The following is a 22,456-nucleotide window of genomic DNA, read 5'->3' as shown; positions in this document are numbered from 1 at the left end:
CCTGCTGCCATAATATCACCCCAGAGGACCCGTTTAAGCTGGATCGGTCACCCCTGACTGAGTACCACAGGTGGCATCACAAACTTTTATTATTTCACAAACCCCTTTAGAGACCATCCCTTTTACTTGGGCGCCCAGGGCCACGGACCAGGTCACCGCCGCCGTGACACATCCCTTGAGTACCGGACCCGATACCGAGTCCCCCACGGCCCTGGCGGGTGTTCCATATGTGGCGCCCCAGGGTTCTGGTCATCACAGTGGCATTGCTTTCCTCACGGGGAGAGTGATGTCACGCTTGGAAGCGATGAAGGATATCTTTCACCAGGTAATCACATACACACAACACGTTCATACTCCAGGCCAGAAGGGGGAGCTCTAAACCTGGTTTAGGGTGAACTCCCCTATAAATACATTCTGGTCTGGAGGGAAGGAGCTCAGTTCAGTTTAGTTAGTGCCAGACAGCAGTCTGCGACAGACAGAGAAGAGAGCTGACAGACATAGTGTCAGAAGGTCTGAAGGGGTCCTGTAGTCTGAGGTACTATAGCCCCTGGAGAGAGAGAACAGATGGAAAGAACAACTTGTGGAAAGTGTGCAGGAGAGAAAAGGCACAGGAGAGTGATACCAGCGGAGCAGAGCAGTGAATTAGCTACCTCCCTGGCTAGCGCATATTCCGGTAGCCGGAAGACCGAAGCTGTGTCGGACTCTAAGAGCCACAGCAGAAACTGGCAGGACAGCTGAACTGCAAGTTACCTGTCCGCCTTACACCCAGGAAGCACAGTGACACATAGGGCCCGGGTTGTGATAGAGACCCTATAAAAAGGTCTGCTTCACCTGTCATACGGGTTGTGTCCTAACCTTTATGGGGGACAGAGAAGAACTGTGAGGAGCTTATCAGAAGCCATAGGCAGTAAGGGACTACAAAAACCACCCCACTTTGAGGAAGGCTTTTATCTCCATCTGGTGAAGGGGACTCTGGATTCGCTTCCAAGCCGGCCGGACCCTGCCTGTCCTGTGATTTGGTGCTGTGGACTGCGGTTGCCTGAAGCCTTCAGTAAACAAGGTAAAGAGAGTGCAAACCTGTGTCCTCGTTCCTTACTGCACCATTTACCATCTTCTATCTACACACCGGGAGCCCTGGGGACAAACTTCACCTGTGGGAAGTTATACCATCTAGCTGCCATACCATCACCCCAGAGGACCCCTTTAAGCAGCGTCGGTCCCTACTGACCGAATACCACAGGTGGCGTCACGAACACGAACTTTAATCAATATCCCTTTTACATGGGCGCCCAGGGCCACGGACCGGGTCACCGCCATGACACGTCCCCTTAAGTACTGGACCCAGTACCGAGTCCCACACGGCCCTGGCGGGCGTTCCATATGCTACTCATATGTGCATTACATTACTAACATGCTGTACATTACCATAACACATCACATAAGACGCACATCAATATTCACATTACATGTAAAACCGCCCGACACTATACACATAGCGCAATTATTATTTTCAGGGGCAGAAACGGAGTAAGGCTACGTTCACATTAGCGGCGGGCGCCGCAGCGGCGCCGCATGCGTCATGCGCCCCTATATTTAACATGGGGGCGCATGGACATGCGTCGCACGTGCGTTTTGCGCCGCATGCGGCGCCCGCGTCCGGGCGCAGAGGACGCAGCAAGTTGCAGTTTTGCTGCGTCCAAAATCAATTAAAAAAAGGACGCATGCGGAGCAAAACGCAGCGTTGTGCATGCGTTTTGCTGCGTTTTTGTTTGCGTTGTGCGCTGCGGCGCCGACGCTGCGGCGCACAACGCAAATGTGAACGTAGCCTAAGACAGTCCATATTGCTACAAATATAAGCACAATATCTGTGCACTGGGAGCTCCATGACATGTGATTCCATGGCTGGGCAGCTTCATGCAAGTCTTACATTAGCAAATACAATTCCAAGTCTAAAATGGAGTGGTGTAAATCAGGATGTCACCTGACTTTAGAGGAGTGGAAACGTGTTTTGTGGTGAATTACACTTCTCTAACTGGCAGTCTGATGGAGGAGTCTGGGTCTAATGAATGACAGGAGAACGTTACCTGACTGCATTGCGTCCACTGTAAAGTTTGGTTTGAGGTTGCATTGATTATGGGGGAACTGTTTTATGTCTACTCTGTTATGAGGGGCACATTAAGCATAAACTTAGGCCATAACGCAAGTAAATAATAGAAGCAGTGAAATGTAATGTAATGATGTGAAGGAACAAATTAAGAAAGATTCTCCATTTTGTGCTTTTGACTCCATTTTCTTGTTGCTTAAAGATAAATTCTGTTATTTAATTAGGTAAAAGGTTATAGCTGTCATGAAGTAACTTTATCTTGTTCACAAGTCTGTTATTCAACTAGGCTATTGTTTATGTTCTGCTACAAGGCCAGAGTGTTCTCTTGAACAAGATAATGGACTCGGGGGTGTATCGCTATACAGGACTCTGAGGCACCTGTTGGTATGCTTTTTCTATGCCAATAAGACACGACCATATCTGTAGTTTCTGGTTTATCTGTATCCTCATGGGTTAAGGTTTCCTGCATTTTTATAGGTTAAGAACTGTGATCGTGTTCTTATGCTGATTGGTTGAAGTATAATTTCTATGATTATGAAAAGTGATACACAATAAACGGGGGCCAGAGATCTGCTCGATCCCCCCAAACAGAGACACACGTCTCCGTCTGGTCATTTTCAGTTGCCGGCAACGCCCTGTAGATTAATTTGGAAATCACTGAGTCAACCGTGAAGGATCAATTTAGATCCTCCCTCAACAGTTGGCTCCCGAACGTGGGGCCCCAAACAGGAACGCTTCTGCCCCCCGGAGAACAACAAGACAAAGGACCCTTGGACCGGACACAGGCACTGGAAAATTGGGACTGATCATCCCCCACAACAACCACAGTAAGTTGGCAGTTATACTGTCCAGACGGACCATTTGGTGTGGTTTTCCTGTGTTTGTGCTGCAAAGAGGATCTGAGGTTTGTCCCCGATGGTGGGGTGATTTTTGGGTGGAATCATATAGAGGTGTAGTTCCATTGGGAGCCCAGTGCTCGAACTGTACCTCATAAGGGACGGACACCCCGGATTGACCAGTGATGTAATTCTCTTTATAGTCAAAATATCCTGAAATCCTGATCACTGTTAGAATCAGGCGTGGTGAGGTGATCGAAGATTGGTAGGATGCGTAACTCAGGAATATATAGATATATGTATATTTCCAGGGGTATCCGGAGGGTTAGTTTGAGACACCCTCCTCCTTTCACTGAGTACCGCGTTTTTGTGTTGTCCCAAAGGGGGACAGAGAGACCCAGTGGAACAAACTAATACGGCTGCTGTGGTATTGTGCACGACTAAAGTAAGGATATTTAGCTCTAAAGGATAATCAGTTTCCGTGGAAGAAAAAGAAGACTTTGAATTTGTGTGATGAATCTGATATTGTTAGCCTAAAGATGGGGAAAGAAATCTGTCAGGAATGCAGGAAAAATATTTTCAATCATGGGTTTTTCTAAGGTGGTCTGACACCTGAATTGTGTGATGAAGGTTTTGTAGAAATGAATTAAGTCTGAGAACTGCTGTATTCTGTTTCTGTGTGAAATCTCTAAAATACCTGATGGGAGGGGTGAGTCAAACAGCTGCGCTATTGCTTTCTCCTTTTTGTGTTGAGGAATGCTGTGAATTCTTATCTCTGCTGAATACATGATGGGAGGGGGGAATCAAACCGCTGCGGGATTTGCTTGTGATTTTCTCCTCTGTTCTTATCTGTTGAGTCTTTGGTATGGAGGGGGCATGTAGCTGCGTTCCAGTTTCTCTGTATTTTCTGTCCTTGGTGTAGTATGTGCTGGGAGATCTGTGTTTTGTTTAAAGCAACAATATTGTATTGAGGTAGAAAGAAATATTGTAAGTTGAAGTTGAAAGTGAAATATGGTGCCTAGTTTTAGGAGGAAACTTGTAAGTGATTGTTTGGTTATCAGTGTAATTGAAAGATTGGTAAAAGATTCACCGGCTTCGAGTTGAGTGGTTGATGTATAGCAAATTGAGGATCAACAGAGGAAGTGAGTTCTGATTGTTTTTGTTACGTTGAAAAAGGAAAGTTGTCTATTACTATGACAAAAAAACTGGATGTTTTGTGGTGCAAGAAGAAACTGAGAAAGTGACTGAGATTAATGTGTCAGGAAGGTAAACAATTAAAAATTTGGGACAGGGGGTCTCCCTGCTAGATAATATGGTCCCTTCCCAGGAAATTAAGCCTCTACTCCCAACTGTAAGCCCTATGCCCCTTAACCCCAAGGCACCAATATATCCTGGACTGCCAAGAAGTTCTATGGGCGTGTTATGGTAGTATTTAAAGATCTGGGATTATCATTGTAAAATAAAGCCCATTCACACCTTTTTGTAGTAGCTTTAATGTCCGGCCTTAAATCTGAATTGAAAGAGGCAATAATGTCAGTCAGACCCGATATTGAGACTTCCACTCCGGATGATGCATTAAAAGTAGTAAAAAAGGTTTTCAGAACTTAGCCCATTCTGCATCAGCAGGGAAATCAATGGTTAAACCAGTAGCCGCAGCGATTCCTGCTCCAACCTCAACCCCCACCACAGCTACAAGGACGCAGCTGGTTCCTTATCAGTGGCCTGCCCAGCAGCAGGCTCCAGCTCCAGCCCTCCTCCCATACACAAATCCAGTCCCATACTCCAATAGCCCTGCCATGTCAAATCTCAGATCAAGAGTTTGTTTTAATTAGAGTAGATGGCAGACCCAATAAATATACTCTTACAAAACCCATCCCTGTGGGACCCTTCCCTGAGGTTGCTGCTCAGTTCCTAATCTCTCCCACATGTCCGGTAAATTTACAGGGGGCAGATTTATTATCACAGTTCTGCTCCAGAATACAATGCCAAGATGATGGTCAGATGGTCCTTACGTTATATAACCCCTATGCAGATGAACATAATGTGGAGATCTGTATCCTACACGCCCTTCCCACAGTGATGATGGCCCTGATAGGCCCAGATCCACCCCCAATAATGCCTGTAGAACCAGTAAAGGTGTTTCTCAAACCTGATGCCCCTTTTCCCAAAGTCCATCAATACCCTTTGAAACATGATCAGGAGCGGGGCCTCAAGGGGCAAATACAAACGTTACTCGATAATGGTGCCATTGCTGCCACTGTTAGCCTCCTCAAGTATCTGGCAGATCTGAACTCTCGGGTTTCGGGCTCGAAACTTCAGTTCTGCCCTGGTCAAGTGATATTTTTGGGTCACTATCTCCTTCAGGGTGTCACAAAAGAAAGAAAAATAGCCGTCAGCTCCCTTCCTTTTCCGAACGATGAGACTGAACTCCAGCGTTTTCTTGGACTATGTACTTATTGTCGTCAGTGGATACCGGATGCATCCCGCATAAAGCAACCTTTCTACAATGCCCTGAAAGATGGTTCAAGATATGCTGATGAGTTTGGCAGATTCCACACTGGATACGCTGTTACTACGGAAGATACTGTAGTGCACGGAGCTGCACTCCCTCCCTCACAGTCATACATGGACTCACAGTATGCATTTGGTATTGCTCATGATTTCGGAGCCCTATGGGCCAATCAAGGGTTTATTACTACCGCCGGGACTCCAGTGAAGACTGCTGAAGCTGTTAAAAACCCTCATGGACTCAATCAAATTACCTACCAAGGTGGCCATTATCAAAGTCAAGGCGCACGGTCCTAGGAACAGTCCACAGACTGTTGGTAACACCTTTGCGGATATGCAAGCAAAAGCTGCTGTTCTCCTACCCGTTGAATTGATCATACCAGCTATGGTGACCACACCCACTCAGCGTAAACAGTTACAAGAAACACTGACTCTACAGGAACCTGAAGATCCACGACAGACTGAAGTTTTCTGTCGGACCCCGCTTAATGACGATGCAGAGAATGTCCCCAAAGGAAGAAGTGAAGCTGTGGAAGGCTGATGGAGCACGTATGGACAAGGGTCTCTGGAAAAAGGACCAACTTGTGTGTCTCCCTAACGGATGTACCCTGCTATTGCCACGTGGGCACATGGACCCACACATCGATGAAAAAACAGGCCCTAGCCCAGGTACAAAAATTCTACTGGGCTCCAGGTATTTCTACAGTCCTGACAGCACTCAACCGTGCATGTAATATCGGTCAGACCTGCAATCCTGGTCAACGTCAACGTGTACCCCCAAAGCATCTTGCTAAGCCCGACTATCATTTCCAAAGGCTCCAGGTGGACCATATCACGTTGCCTAAGTCTGGAAGGTATGAATATTGTCTGGTGGTTGTTGATATGTTCTCCAGTTGGCCGGAAGCATTCCCCGTTACCAACATGACTGCAAAGACCACAGCAAAGAAACTGGTGATGGAAGTCATATGCAGATATAGTGTTCCAGAAGTCGTCGAAAGTGACCAAGGCCCGGCCTTTTCTTCTCATTTCTATCAGGAGGTTCTGACAATGCTTGGATCCACTGTAGCCCTCCATACTCCGTACCATCCACAATCCAGTGGGAAAGTTGAGAGGCTGAACGGCACACTGAAGGGACAATTGACCAAAATGATGCAGGAGACTACGGCACCATGGCCAGAGCTCCTACCCATTGTACTGTACCACATTCGTACTACCCCTATTGCAAAACATGGCCTGTCCCCATATGAGATATTGTTTGGTACCAGGCCCCCAGTTGCAAATTTCCAGCCTCAGTAGTTATCAGAAGAAACTGACCGTGCTGTTCAATATGTTATTCAGCTTAGTAAAAATCTTGCTAACACCCATGTTTTAGTTTTTTTCTTCCCTTCCAGATTCAGCAGAAGCCGACACTTGTCACAACTTGAAGCCTGGTGATTTTGTAGTTGTGAAAAGGCATGTCAGAAAACACGGACTAGAACTCTTGTATGACGGTCCCTACCAAGTCCTCCTCATTACCCCTGTCAGTAAAGCTGGAAGGAAGGCCGACGTGGATCCACGTATCGCACTGCAAGCTGATCAAACAGACTAGTAGCAAATAAGGGGACATAATGTTTTGGTTTTTCGTATTTCCATATAATAATATTGGTACCCGCATGGGACAGTCTAAATCCCCAACATCCTTGAATAATAAGTTTGTACAATATCATGAAAGATTAGTAGTACAGATGGGTATAGCCAATAAAATTGTCAGTTCTATTTTCATTTACCCTATGATTACACAAATGTGGGATAAATTGCTTAGGGCCACAGACTATCTAGATGATCAAATTTGGGATATATTGGATATACTTAATACTACTGTTGCTGTCCAAAACCAACTTATCATAGTCACTAATCAACATACTGTAGTACTGGATTAGTTAACAGTAGGGTTGAGCGAAACGGGTCGGCAATTTTCAGAAGTCGCCGACTTTTGGCAAAGTCGGGTTTCATGAAACCCGACCCCTGTGTAAGGTCGGCCATGAAGTCGGCGATCTTCTGAATCTGGAATCGGAATTCCGATACCGATTCCCGATATGTTTAAGATATCGGGAATTGGTATCGGAATTCAGATTTAAGTGTAAAATAAAGAATTAAAATAAAAAATATCGCTATACTTACCCTCTGATGCGCCCTGGTACTAAGCGGGAACCTTCCTTCCTTAGAATCAGCCTTCCAGGACCTTGCGGTGACGTCGCGGTGACATCACGGCTTGTGATTGGTCGCGCGGCCGCCCATGTGACCGCTCGCGCGACCAATCACAAGCCGCGACGTCACCGTAGGTCCTGGAAGGGCTGATTCTTAGGAAGGAAGGCTGCCGGAAAGAAGCAGGGCGCGTCCGAGGGTGAGTATATACCTAATAGGAATATACTCACCCTCGGCTTCTTTCCGGCAGCCTTCCTTCCTAAGAATCAGCCCTTCCAGGACCTTCGGTGACGTCACGTGACGTCGCGGCTTGTGATTGGTCGCGCGAGCGGTCACATGGGCGGCCGCGCGACCAATCACAAGCCGCGACGTCACCGCGACGTCACCGCAAGGTCCTGGAAGGCTGATTCTAAGGAAGGAAGGTTCCCGCTTAGTACCAGGGCGCATCAGAGGGTAAGTATGGCGATATTTTTTATTTTAATTCTTTATTTTACACTTAAATATGGATCCCAGGGCCTGAAGGAGAGTTTCCGCTCCTTCAGACCCTGGGAACCATTGGAAACCCAATGCACTGCATTGGGTTTCGAGTTTCGGCCGACCCCGACCTCGACTTTTTTATAGGATCGGCCGATTTCACTCGACCCGACTTTTGAAAAAGTCGCGTTTCGTGAAACCCGACCCGATCCTATAAATGTAAAGGTCGCTCAACCCTAGTTAACAGCAGCACAGGGTGGTATGTGTCAGGTTATTGGACCTGCTTGCTGTCATTATATAGATCCCAATAGCACTATGAAGTTAAAGTTAAAGTTAGAAGACATTCAAAGACTCAGAGACCAATATGATAAAGACAATGACCGTAATAAGGACAGTTGGTGGGCAGACACCTTCTCCTTTCTTAATCTAGCCAATTGGTTTAAGGGACTTGGGGGCTGGATAGCTGGAATCTTGCAAAGTTTGTTACACATCGCTGCCTTTTTCTTTGTTATGTATGTAATACTAAAACTTGTTCTTTGGTGTATTTCTGTATGTATTAGGAAATTCTGCACTAAGACAACTAATGATGATACCAAAAGCATTGCCACCCCTGCTCGTCTCTACACCGATTTCACAAAGTTACCTGATGAAGATGTTGAAGCCAAGCGCATGGCTATCTTCAAAAGATCCCCACCACTGTTATCAATAATTGTTATTCGTAAATTCTAGTATACAGGGGGGACGGGTACGCCGCAACAGCCATGGCTGGTAATATGGCACCAGCCATGTGAAGACCAGTACCCCTCGAGCTTATAGCTTGGGATAGTACCTCTGATGCTGAAACAAGAAGGAAAAGAAGCCACTAAATGATTGTAAGCACACCACCTATTACGTATCAAAAAGGAACAGCTTTAATAGGTAACACATGACAATAAAACCATTTAAAAACAATACAACACAACTCCCCCCGTCAGGCCCATATAGCTCATCAATATATATATAACCATACTGCGTGCAACCGGCTGTGTTCACAAATAAACCTTAAAATGTCCCTGGAAACCATATAGAACTGGGCATGCATTAGATCTGAATGCCCATACCCGCCAGAGGACACCGAGGGGAGAGGGAGAAGGAGAGCAATGTGCCCAAAACCCTCAAATGATATCCCCTGAAGAGTTAATATCCCTATGGATTCCTGTGTGTGAGAGAGCCCGAGGTATATGATAATACCTTGCCAAGGTAGTCTGGGCACACTCTGCAGGAAACCCAAGAGCAGATGAGTCTGGAACAACAACAGCCGTATAGTCACCTTGAGTAAAATCACAAAAGACCCGGACCGACCCGGGGGAGGACCCAACGCGTGTCGCGGTTACTCGGACCGCTTCGTCAGGGGAAAGTGCTTACCTTCTAAAGTGTATGTCCCATATATAGTTACTAGTCGGTGGTCCGAACACGCCGCACGTGTGCGCCGTAATGAACCGGAGGTGACGCGTCCGGAAGTAAGATACCGCCCGCGCCTGCGCAGTGAGTAGTGGTGGTTGTGGAAGGGCAGACGTCTCTGCCCACTTAGTCACTATGCGCACGCGCTGGATAGAGTCCAGCGGTACGCAACATGACTCCAACCAAATGCACCTGGTATATGCAGACCAAAAATCAATGCGTGATTACGTAAGTGGAGGGGTGTACCGTAAATGAAATGTGAATTATAAATTGCTCAAAGCCCCGAGTGAGACGAGCCTATAATAGCACACCGTATGTTACTGCTGCGCTGTAGGGAAGTAATCATATAGTTAAATGTCAGACATAGATAATAATTCAAGAAAAGAACCAAAATGTTATTCTGCGTACAGTTCATAGCGCCCTGGCAAAAATATTGCGATCCATATGTGATGTAATCACGGTAGTCCACAGACGCAACTATGAGACCCATCAATAGTAATAAGGCACTAGTCCGTGGCCAAATCCCGGGACATAAAGTTTTGGATGGAGAATGCAGGTCCTCGACTCGGTCTAGCCCTGTCAACAGCTATAGAAACATATTCAGCCCAATTAGGCAGTCCAATATAGACACTGCTGAAACATCGAATCAGCCCCCTAAAAGTCCATAATCCGAGTGATCCACTCAGCCCAAGAAGCCCGTGAAATGCAGGTCCTCATTGATGCCCTGAGGTGTTGTGGAGTTGAGTAGATAGATCCATCGTGACTCCACTTGAAGAAGCCTCTTGTGTAACGGCCCCCCTCTGCCTGAGGGCCTGATTCGTTCCAGGCCTACCATCCTAATGTTAGCGCAGCTACCCCCATGATGGAGCAAAAAATGTGCGGCTACCGTGCTCAGCGTCTTGCCTTTCCTGCTATCCACCGATGCTGTGTTGATGGTAGATAAATGACTCTGCATCCTTCGTCTCAGCTCCTGCGAGGTTTGACCTACATAAGTGCAAGGACACGGACAAATCAGAGCATATACCACATGAGTTGATTTGCAGTTAATGTAAGCCTTTAATTTGTGTTCTTTGCGATCCACAGGATTGCAGAACATATCCCGAACGGGACGCATATAGGGACAGACGCTGCAGTCACCGCACGGGAATGATCCCTTCAGAACTATGCCCCGATTAAGCCGCTTGGTGGGTCTCCTATAGTGATTTTGAGTCAATAGGTCCTTAAAATTAGGGGCCCTTTTAGCCGTAATGAGAGGCCGTGCGCTAATAACCTGGGTAGTAAGTAGGTCTGTGGCCAAGATCCTCCAATGGTTGTTTATAATCCTACTCATCTCAGGCCAGTGGGTATGATACCCCGTAATAAACCGCACAAACTTATCCGGTATTCTCTTATTGGCCACCAATAGAGAGTCTTGTGACTGCCCATTGGCCCTCCGATAGGCTCGTGAAATGCACTTTTTGGGATAATACCTGGACTTAAATTTTGCCGTCAGCTCCTTAGCTTCCATCCTGAAGTCGGAGTCCTCAGTGCAGTTGCGCCTGGCCCTAAGGAATTGGCCAGTCGGGACCCCCTCCCTAGTGTGTTTAGGATGAAAGCTCCGATAGTCCAAGAATCCAGTGACCGCTGTAGGCTTGCGATACAAACGTGTGGAAATCAACCCCTCACGGCCACTAACCTCCAAGTCCAAAAAATTCACTGAAATGGAAGAAAACTGGTAAGTCAAAAAAATATTACATGAGTTGTTATTGAGGAACCCCATAAATTGAGAGAGTTCCTCAGAAGAACCAGACCATATGAAAAACACATCATCAATGAACCGCGACCATTGTCGCACTCTGGTCTTGAAGAAATCAGAAGTGTACACAAACCTAGACTCCCACCACCCCAAAAAAAGATTTGCGAACGAGGGGGCACAACGAGCCCCCATGGCCACTCCCGAGGTCTGTAAATAAAACACCTGGTCAAATAAGAAAAAATTGTGTCTCAACGCAAAATCCAACAAACCAATGATAAAGGAATCGTGTAGCCGGTCCGAATCTACCTGTTGGTCAATGTAGAATAGGACGGCCCGCATACCGTCATCGTGGTTAATGTTAGAATAAAGCGACTCAACGTCGCAGGTAACCATGAGATCGCCAGGAGCCAGTGCCACCCCTTTGTGAACACTGATAAAGTGCGAAGAATCCCTTATGTGAGATGGGAGCGCTGTCACCAAGGGTTGTAAAAAGAAATCAATATATCCACACGCCCTCTCACACAAACTGCCCCTGCCAGAGACTATCGGGCGACCCGGGGGTTTGGTGGTGCACTTGTGGACCTTGGGGACCATGTAGAACGTGGGTGTAATAGGTTGATCCACCCAGATGAAATCCCTCTCTTGTATGTTAATAATACCGAGTTCAAACGCCCTGTCAAGTAATGTTCTCAACTTGACAGAAAACACCCCAGTAGGGTCTGAGGGCAATTTGCGGTAAAAGAGGGAATTGTCTAACTGCCTATGCGCCTCTTCCAAATACATATGGTGGGGCCACAAAACAATGTTGCCCCCCTTGTCAGCCTCTCTAATGAGAAACTCATCGTTGTTACTGAGGCCCAACAGGACCTTACGTTCCTGGTTGGTCAAGTTGACTGCCCCCCCAGATCCATCAGATAGACCCTCTATATCCTGCTTGACCAATTCAAAAAATTTTTTTACTGCCGGAATGGTGGAAAGAGAGGGACAGACCGTGGACCTGTTTCTGTGGGGAAAACGTGGCCTACCTCTGAGCGGTTCACCTTCGTCCAACAGGTCAAGGAGGTCCTGAAACACCTCTTGTTCAATGCGATCTGGACCAGACACAAAATTCGGCTGAATATGTAGAACCTGCAAAATAATTTTCCTACAAAAAAGAAACAGATCCTTAATCAAAATAAATTTATCCATCCTCTGTGATGGTGAAAACGTCAAACCCCTTTTGAGAACCGACAACTCTAAAGTACTGAGAGAATGACTAGATAAATTGATAACCTGGAGAGAATCCTTAATGGTTGAGCGATCATACTCACGGGCTTCGTTAGTGGGCTGTGTAGTCATTAGTGATTCTTCCTCCGTTGGTTGTAGGACATTGGCCTGCGGTTCCTGTTTCTGGTGATCCGCGTAAACAGGCCGACGTCTCCTCCGCCCGCGCCTGACCCTGAACCTGTGTCGGGTTTGCTTTCCGCGGACGATAAAAAATCACTAGACAAATGACCATCAGGTGATGAAGAGTTCAGTACGGAACCACTAACATTAGCTTTGAAGTTCCTATCGCGTCGTTGGTTGCCCTGATGTCTCCAACGAAAAACCGCCTTGCGGTCAAAGTCAGATTTGTCCCTTAAAAATTTAGATCTTTTCTTGTCCATAATGTCTCTGTCGAATTTATCAAGGACTTCTTTGAGTTTCACACGAAAGGGTTGAATTTGAGACACCTCGTCAAACTTGCTGAGGTCGGCCTCCAACCTTTTAATCTCCAACTTGACCTGACTAAGAAGATCTCTATCATGTGTAATCAGGAGGTTAATCAGAATCTGTGAGCATCGCAGAAGGCCCCCCTCCCAAGTGGCTCGAAAATTGTCCGAGGGTTCCCAGGCGGGAAAGATGGAGACTCTCAAACCCCTAGGGACCAAATTCAATTTAAGGTATTCCTCCAAACATCTAACATTCCATAATAATTTGATCCCCTGTTTTTGAGCAGCCATGAGCTGAGTAGTGACCCTTGTGAAATCAGATTCTGGACCACTCGAAGCCTGATCAGTGAATGCAGCAGAAGCAGCAACCCTCCACGCCGCCTCTCTGGCATCCCAATCCATCATGCGTCACTGGAATGAGTCCACCTGACCACCGAAATAAAAAATGTAAGCAATCAATAAAGAAACGATCAAAGTCACAATAGACCGTGTGCTGCCTAGCTAAAGAAAGACACCAACCGCTGCCTGCAAACCAAATAGTACTAAAGATTGACAGCTGGCGCACTACTAAGTAGATATCAATACTGCTTGAATGGGGGTGCTGACACTAGTGGCTAAAATGAATACTGAAACAAGAAGGAAAAGAAGCCACTAAATGATTGTAAGCACACCACCTATTACGTATCAAAAAGGAACAGCTTTAATAGGTAACACATGACAATAAAACCATTTAAAAACAATACAACACAACTCCCCCCCGTCAGGCCCATATAGTTCATCAATATATATATAACCATACTGCGTGCAACCGGCTGTGTTCACAAATAAACCTTAAAATGTCCCTGGAAACCATATAGAACTGGGCATGCATTAGATCTGAATGCCCATACCCGCCAGAGGACACCGAGGGGAGAGGGAGAAGGAGAGCAATATGCCCAAAACCCTCAAATGATATCCCCTGAAGAGTTAATATCCCTATGGATTCCTGTGTGTGAGAGAGCCCGAGGTATATGATAATACCTTGCCAAGGTAGACTGGGCACACTCTGCAGGAAACCCAAGAGCAGATGAGTCTGGAACAACAACAGCCGTATAGTCACCTTGAGTAAAATCACAAAAGAGCCGGACCGACCCGGGGGAGGACCCAACGCGTGTCGCGGTTACTCGGACCGCTTCGTCAGGGGAAAGTGCTTACCTTCTAAAGTGTATGTCCCATATATAGTTACTAGTCGGTGGTCCGAACACGCCGCACGTGTGCGCCGTAATGAACCGGAGGTGACGCGTCCGGAAGTAAGATACCGCCCGCGCCTGCGCAGTGAGTAGTGGTGGTTGTGGAAGGGCAGACGTCTCTGCCCACTTAGTCACTATGCGCACGCGCTGGATAGAGTCCAGCGGTACGCAACATGACTCCAACCGGTAAAAAATTTTTTTGAATTGGTCAAGCAGGATATAGAGGGTCTATCTGATGGATCTGGGGGGGCAGTCAACTTGACCAACCAGGAACGTAAGGTCCTGTTGGGCCTCAGTAACAACGATGAGTTTCTCATTAGAGAGGCTGACAAGGGGGGCAACATTGTTTTGTGGCCCCACCATATGTATTTGGAAGAGGCGCATAGGCAGTTAGACAATTCCCTCTTTTACCGCAAATTGCCCTCAGACCCTACTGGGGTGTTTTCTGTCAAGTTGAGAACATTACTTGACAGGGCGTTTGAACTCGGTATTATTAACATACAAGAGAGGGATTTCATCTGGGTGGATCAACCTATTACACCCACGTTCTACATGGTCCCCAAGGTCCAAACATCTAACATTCCATAATAATTTGATCCCCTGTTTTTGAGCAGCCATGAGCTGAGTAGTGACCCTTGTGAAATCAGATTCTGGACCACTCGAAGCCTGATCAGTGAATGCAGCAGAAGCAGCAACCCTCCACGCCGCCTCTCTGGCATCCCAATCCATCATGCGTCACTGGAATGAGTCCACCTGACCACCGAAATAAAAAATGTAAGCAATCAATAAAGAAACGATCAAAGTCACAATAGACCGTGTGCTGCCTAGCTAAAGAAAGACACCAACCGCTGCCTGCAAACCAAATAGTACTAAAGATTGACAGCTGGCGCACTACTAAGTAGATATCAATACTGCTTGAATGGGGGTGCTGACACTAGTGGCTAAAATGAATACTGAAACAAGAAGGAAAAGAAGCCACTAAATGATTGTAAGCACACCACCTATTACGTATCAAAAAGGAACAGCTTTAATAGGTAACACATGACAATAAAACCATTTAAAAACAATACAACACAACTCCCCCCGTCAGGCCCATATAGTTCATCAATATATATATAACCATACTGCGTGCAACCGGCTGTGTTCACAAATAAACCTTAAAATGTCCCTGGAAACCATATAGAACTGGGCATGCATTAGATCTGAATGCCCATACCCGCCAGAGGACACCGAGGGGAGAGGGAGAAGGAGAGCAATATGCCCAAAACCCTCAAATGATATCCCCTGAAGAGTTAATATCCCTATGGATTCCTGTGTGTGAGAGAGCCCGAGGTATATGATAATACCTTGCCAAGGTAGACTGGGCACACTCTGCAGGAAACCCAAGAGCAGATGAGTCTGGAACAACAACAGCCGTATAGTCACCTTGAGTAAAATCACAAAAGAGCCGGACCGACCCGGGGGAGGACCCAACGCGTGTCGCGGTTACTCGGACCGCTTCGTCAGGGGAAAGTGCTTACCTTCTAAAGTGTATGTCCCATATATAGTTACTAGTCGGTGGTCCGAACACGCCGCACGTGTGCGCCGTAATGAACCGGAGGTGACGCGTCCGGAAGTAAGATACCGCCCGCGCCTGCGCAGTGAGTAGTGGTGGTTGTGGAAGGGCAGACGTCTCTGCCCACTTAGTCACTATGCGCACGCGCTGGATAGAGTCCAGCGGTACGCAACATGACTCCAACCGGTAAAAATTTTTTTTGAATTGGTCAAGCAGGATATAGAGGGTCTATCTGATGGATCTGGGGGGGCAGTCAACTTGACCAACCAGGAACGTAAGGTCCTGTTGGGCCTCAGTAACAACGATGAGTTTCTCATTAGAGAGGCTGACAAGGGGGGCAACATTGTTTTGTGGCCCCACCATATGTATTTGGAAGAGGCGCATAGGCAGTTAGACAATTCCCTCTTTTACCGCAAATTGCCCTCAGACCCTACTGGGGTGTTTTCTGTCAAGTTGAGAACATTACTTGACAGGGCGTTTGAACTCGGTATTATTAACATACAAGAGAGGGATTTCATCTGGGTGGATCAACCTATTACACCCACGTTCTACATGGTCCCCAAGGTCCACAAGTGCACCACCAAACCCCCGGGTCGCCCGATAGTCTCTGGCAGGGGCAGTTTGTGTGAGAGGGCGTGTGGATATATTGATTTCTTTTTACAACCCTTGGTGACAGCGCTCCCATCTCACATAAGGGATTCTTCGCACTTTATCAGTGTTCACAAAGGGGTGGCACTGGCTCCTGGCGATCTCATGGTTACCTGCGACGTTGAGTCGCTTTATTCTAACATTAACCACGATGACGGTATGCGGGCCGTCCTATTCTACATTGACCAACAGGTAGATTCGGACCGGCTACACGATTCCTTTATCATTGATTTGTTGGATTTTGCGTTGAGACACAATTTTTTCTTATTTGACCGGGTGTTTTATTTACAGACCTCGGGAGTGGCCATGGGGGCTCGTTGTGCCCCCTCGTTCGCAAATCTTTTTTTGGGGTGGTGGGAGTCTAGGTTTGTGTACACTTCTGATTTCTTCAAGACCAGAGTGCGACAATGGTCGCGGTTCATTGATGATGTGTTTTTCATATGGTCTGGTTCTTCTGAGGAACTCTCTCAATTTATGGGGTTCCTCAATAACAACTCATGTAATATTTTTTTGACTTACCAGTTTTCTTCCATTTCAGTGAATTTTTTGGACTTGGAGGTTAGTGGCCGTGAGGGGTTGATTTCCACACGTTTGTATCGCAAGCCTACAGCGGTCACTGGATTCTTGGACTATCGGAGCTTTCATCCTAAACACACTAGGGAGGGGGTCCCGACTGGCCAATTCCTTAGGGCCAGGCGCAACTGCACTGAGGACTCCGACTTCAGGATGGAAGCTAAGGAGCTGACGGCAAAATTTAAGTCCAGGTATTATCCCAAAAAGTGCATTTCACGAGCCTATCGGAGGGCCAATGGGCAGTCACAAGACTCTCTATTGGTGGCCAATAAGAGAATACCGGATAAGTTTGTGCGGTTTATTACGGGGTATCATACCCACTGGCCTGAGATGAGTAGGATTATAAACAACCATTGGAGGATCTTGGCCACAGACCCACTTACTACCCAGGTTATTAGCGCACGGCCTCTCATTACGGCTAAAAGGGCCCCTAATTTTAAGGACCTATTGACTCAAAATCACTATAGGAGACCCACCAAGCGGCTTAATCGGGGCATAGTTCTGAAGGGATCATTCCCGTGCGGTGACTGCAGCGTCTGTCCCTATATGCGTCCCGTTCGGGATATGTTCTGCAATCCTGTGGATCGCAAAGAACACAAATTAAAGGCTTACATTAACTGCAAATCAACTCATGTGGTATATGCTCTGATTTGTCCGTGTCCTTGCACTTATGTAGGTCAAACCTCGCAGGAGCTGAGACGAAGGATGCAGAGTCATTTATCTACCATCAACACAGCATCGGTGGATAGCAGGAAAGGCAAGACGCTGAGCACGGTAGCCGCACATTTTTTGCTCCATCATGGGGGTAGCTGCGCTAACATTAGGATGGTAGGCCTGGAACGAATCAGGCCCTCAGGCAGAGGGGGGCCGTTACACAAGAGGCTTCTTCAAGTGGAGTCACGATGGATCTATCTACTCAACTCCACAACACCTCAGGGCATCAATGAGGACCTGCATTTCACGGGCTTCTTGGGCTGAGTGGATCACTCGGATTATGGACTTTTAGGGGGCTGATTCGATGTTTCAGCAGTGTCTATATTGGACTGCCTAATTGGGCTGAATATGTTTCTATAGCTGTTGACAGGGCTAGACCGAGTCGAGGACCTGCATTCTCCATCCAAAACTTTATGTCCCGGGATTTGGCCACGGACTAGTGCCTTATTACTATTGATGGGTCTCATAGTTGCGTCTGTGGACTACCGTGATTACATCACATATGGATCGCAATATTTTTGCCAGGGCGCTATGAACTGTACGCAGAATAACATTTTGGTTCTTTTCTTGAATTATTATCTATGTCTGACATTTAACTATATGATTACTTCCCTACAGCGCAGCAGTAACATACGGTGTGCTATTATAGGCTCGTCTCACTCGGGGCTTTGAGCAATTTATAATTCACATTTCATTTACGGTACACCACTCCACTTACGTAATCACGCATTGATTTTTGGTCTGCATATACCAGGTGCATTTGGTTGGAGTCATGTTGCGTACCGCTGGACTCTATCCAGCGCGTGCGCATAGTGACTAAGTGGGCAGAGACGTCTGCCCTTCCACAACCACCACTACTCACTGCGCAGGCGCGGGCGGTATCTTACTTCCGGACGCGTCACCTCCGGTTCATTACGGCGCACACGTGCGGCGTGTTCGGACCACCGACTAGTAACTATATATGGGACATACACTTTAGAAGGTAAGCACTTTCCCCTGACGAAGCGGTCCGAGTAACCGCGACACGCGTTGGGTCCTCCCCCGGGTCGGTCCGGGTCTTTTGTGATTTTACTCAAGGTGACTATACGGCTGTTGTTGTTCCAGACTCATCTGCTCTTGGGTTTCCTGCAGAGTGTGCCCAGACTACCTTGGCAAGGTATTATCATATACCTCGGGCTCTCTCACACACAGGAATCCATAGGGATATTAACTCTTCAGGGGATATCATTTGAGGGTTTTGGGCATATTGCTCTCCTTCTCCCTCTCCCCTCGGTGTCCTCTGGCTGGTATGGGCATTCAGATCTAATGCATGCCCAGTTCTATATGGTTTCCAGGGACATTTTAAGGTTTATTTGTGAACACAGCCGGTTGCACGCAGTATGGTTATATATATATTGATGAGCTATATGGGCCTGACGGGGGGAGTTGTGTTGTATTGTTTTTAAATGGTTTTATTGTCATGTGTTACCTATTAAAGCTGTTCCTTTTTGATACGTAATAGGTGGTGTGCTTACAATCATTTAGTGGCTTCTTTTCCTCCTTGTTTCAGTATTCATTTTAGCCACTAGTGTCAGCACCCCCATTCAAGCAGTATTGATATCTACTTAGTAGTGCGCCAGCTGTCAATCTTTAGTACCTCTGATGCTGGACATTAATGAACAAAATTTATCTAGGCGGGAATGTGAAGGAGCAGATTAAGAAAGATTCCCCATTTTGTGCTTTTGACTAAATTTTCTTGTTGCTTAAAGATAAATTCTGTTATTTAATTAGGTAAAAGGTTATAGCTGTCATGAAGTAACTTTATCTTGTTGTTCACAAGTCTGTTATTCAACTAGGCTATTGTTTATGTTCTTCTACAAGGCCAGAGTGTTCTCTTGAACCAGATAATGTACTCGGGGGTGTATCGCTATACAGGACTCTGAGGCACCTGTTGGTATGCTTTTTCTATGCCAAGAAGACACGACCATATCTGTAGTTTCCAGTTTTTCTGTATCCTCATGGGTTAAGGTTTTCCTGCATTCTTATAGGTTAAGAACTGTGAGCGTATTCTTATGCTGATTGGTTGAAGTATAATTTCTATGATTATGAAAAGTGATACACAATAAACGGGGGCCAGAGATCTGCTCGATCCCCCCAAACAGAGACACACGTCTCCGTCTGGTTATTTTCAGTTGCCGGCAACTCCCTGTAGATTAATTTGGAAATCACTGAGTCAACCGTGAAGGATCAATTTAGATCCTTCCTCAACAATGACAGTGGAACAATCACAGCCTTGAGGGTAGGTTGAAATTTCTCTGACTAGATAATACTTGGCTTATGAAACATTGACCTATACTGGCAATTCAACAAAGGAAAAACAGATGCGTACAAAATGGTGAAGTTTCTTTGATAAATACAGAATTTTAGCAATACCACACAAGAACAAGAAAAACATTTAATGCAAATGAAGAAAACCCACCAGAGAACCAATGAGGAAGTATAGTTAGATAAAATTATGTGCACATAATCTGGAACAGGTAGAGTGGGAAGAAAAAGAAGGGAAACCCCTCATACGCTCGTGACCTCCAGTGGCTTCATCAGGGGTAAAAGGAATATATTATATGTGTATGTTTAATACTACATTAGATACAGAGAAAGGCCGTGGTCACACTAGAGAGAAATACGGAAGAGGGAGAGGCGCAAAAACAACGCATTGCACACGGACCAATGTTTCTTTATGGGGCAGCTCCCATCAGCCATATATTTCTCGGCAGTATTTTACGGGCTGAAAAAATCGCAGTAAGCTGCGTTTGTCAGCGTATTGCGCAAAAAAATCCACCAATTAAAGTTTATGGGGGCGAGAAAAATACGGATTACACACGGACCATGAGTGTGAATTGCGAGAAATACGCTCCGGTGTTCTATAAAAAAGCCGGTAACTCAGTGCGGTGTACAGTAAAATCACACTGACAGGTTAGAATAGAATAGCTAAAATAAATGTCTACTCATAGTATAGGTATATATACTGTGTGTGTATATACATATATATCTCATTGACACACACATATATGTGTTTATATTTAATACAGAGCTATATAGCTTAAAAGCCGGTAATTCAATTGCCTGCTTTTGCTATCTCCTTATCAAACCCAACAGGATATGAGACATGGTTTACATACAGTAAACCATTTCATATCCGTTATATTTTTAGATATTCCTCACTAATAATGTTAGTAGTGTGTGTGTGTGCAAAATTTGGGAGCTCTAGGTGTTAAAATAAAGGGTTAAATTATGGAAAAAAACTGGCGTGGGCTCCCGCACAATTTTCTCCGCCAGAGTGGGAAAGCCAGTGACTGAGGGCAGATATTAATAGCCTAGCGAGGGACTATGGTTATTGGCCCTCCCTTGGCTAAAAACATCTGCCTCCACCCACCTCAGAAAAGGTGCCTATTCTTGCACTTAACCACTCTCTTCCCACTCCCGAGTAGCAGTGGGATATGAGGTAATAAAGGGTTATTGTCAACTTGCTAATGTAAGGTGACATTAAGCCTGGTTAATAATGGAGAGATGTCAATAAGACACCTATCCATTATTAATCCAATAGTTATAAAGGGTTAAATAAACACACAAATATTATGAATAAAGTATTTTAATGAAATAAATGCACATGGGGTTTTAATATCTTTATTGTATTCTCAATCCAACTGACGACCCTCGTTCTTCTGAAAAAAATGGAAAAATACAAAAACACCAATATCCCATACCTGTCTGCCATACAGTCATGTCCCACGATGTAAATCCATCTGAAGGGATTAAATAATTTTACAACCAGGAGCCTGCTAATGCATCTGCCCCTGGCTGTAAAAACTGGGGAATGAATGAAATGCAAGAGAACGTATCTTCATAGACTTGCGGTGATGCACCCCTTGGTGGCATAAACTCATATGAACTCTAGCGTGGGAAAATATTCAGAAAAACTCCCACACTAGAGTTCATCTGAGTGTATGCCACCAGGGGGCGCATCACCGCAAGTCTACGAAGCTACGTTCCCCTGCATTCCATTCATTCCCCAGTTTTTACAGCCAGGGGCAGATGCATTAGCAGGCTCCTGGTTGTAAAATTATTTAATCCCTTCAGATGGATTTACATCGTGGGACATGACTGTATGGCGGACAGGTATGGGATATTGTTGCTTTTTTATTTTCCCTTTTTTTCAGATGACAAGGGTCATCAGTTGGATTGATGAGCGTACAATAAAGATGGTAAAACCCCATGTGTATTTATTTCAATAAAATACTTTATTCATAATGCGTGTGTTTATTTAACCCTTTATTATTATTGGATTAAAACTGGATAGGTGTCTTATTGACATCTCTCCATTATTAACCAGGCTTAATGTCACCTTACACTAGCAAGGTGACATTAACCCTTTATTACTCCACATCCCACTGCTACAGGGGAGTGGGAAGAGAGAGGCTAAGTGCCAGAATAGGTGCATCTTACAGATGTGCCTTTTCTGGGGTGGCTGGGGGCAGATGTTTTTAGCCAGGGGGGGCAATAACCATGGTCCCTCTCTAGGCTATTAATATCTGCCCTCAGTCACTGGCTTTCCCACTCTGGCAGAGAAAATTGAGCGGGAGCCAACGCCACTTTTTTCCGTGATTTAGCCCTTTAATTTAACACCTAGAGCTCCCAAATTTAGTACAGCCCAAAAGTTTGGACACACCCTCTCATTTAAAGATTTTTCTGTATTTTCATGACTATGAAAATTGTACATTCACACTGA

The 22,456-nt window shown here is 45.9% G+C and overlaps 1 long non-coding RNA gene across 1 annotated transcript; it reads right to left on the bottom strand.

Moving 5' to 3' along the window:
* Positions 1-9,085: 9,085 nt before the first annotated feature.
* On the bottom strand, positions 9,086-12,426 carry LOC143781098 (uncharacterized). Its single transcript, XR_013216552.1, has 3 exons — positions 12,307-12,426; positions 11,016-11,241; positions 9,086-10,530 (listed from the first exon to the last, which is right to left on the bottom strand). It is a non-coding gene; the product is annotated as an uncharacterized LOC143781098 (long non-coding RNA).
* Positions 12,427-22,456: the final 10,030 nt, after the last annotated feature.

The sequence above is a fragment of the Ranitomeya variabilis genome, chromosome 6, assembly GCF_051348905.1.
Source record: "Ranitomeya variabilis isolate aRanVar5 chromosome 6, aRanVar5.hap1, whole genome shotgun sequence".
NCBI classification, from domain to species: domain Eukaryota; kingdom Metazoa; phylum Chordata; class Amphibia; order Anura; family Dendrobatidae; genus Ranitomeya; species Ranitomeya variabilis.
The sequence above is the reverse complement of the archived record's forward strand: the minus strand, read 5'-3'. Positions and strand labels throughout refer to the sequence as shown.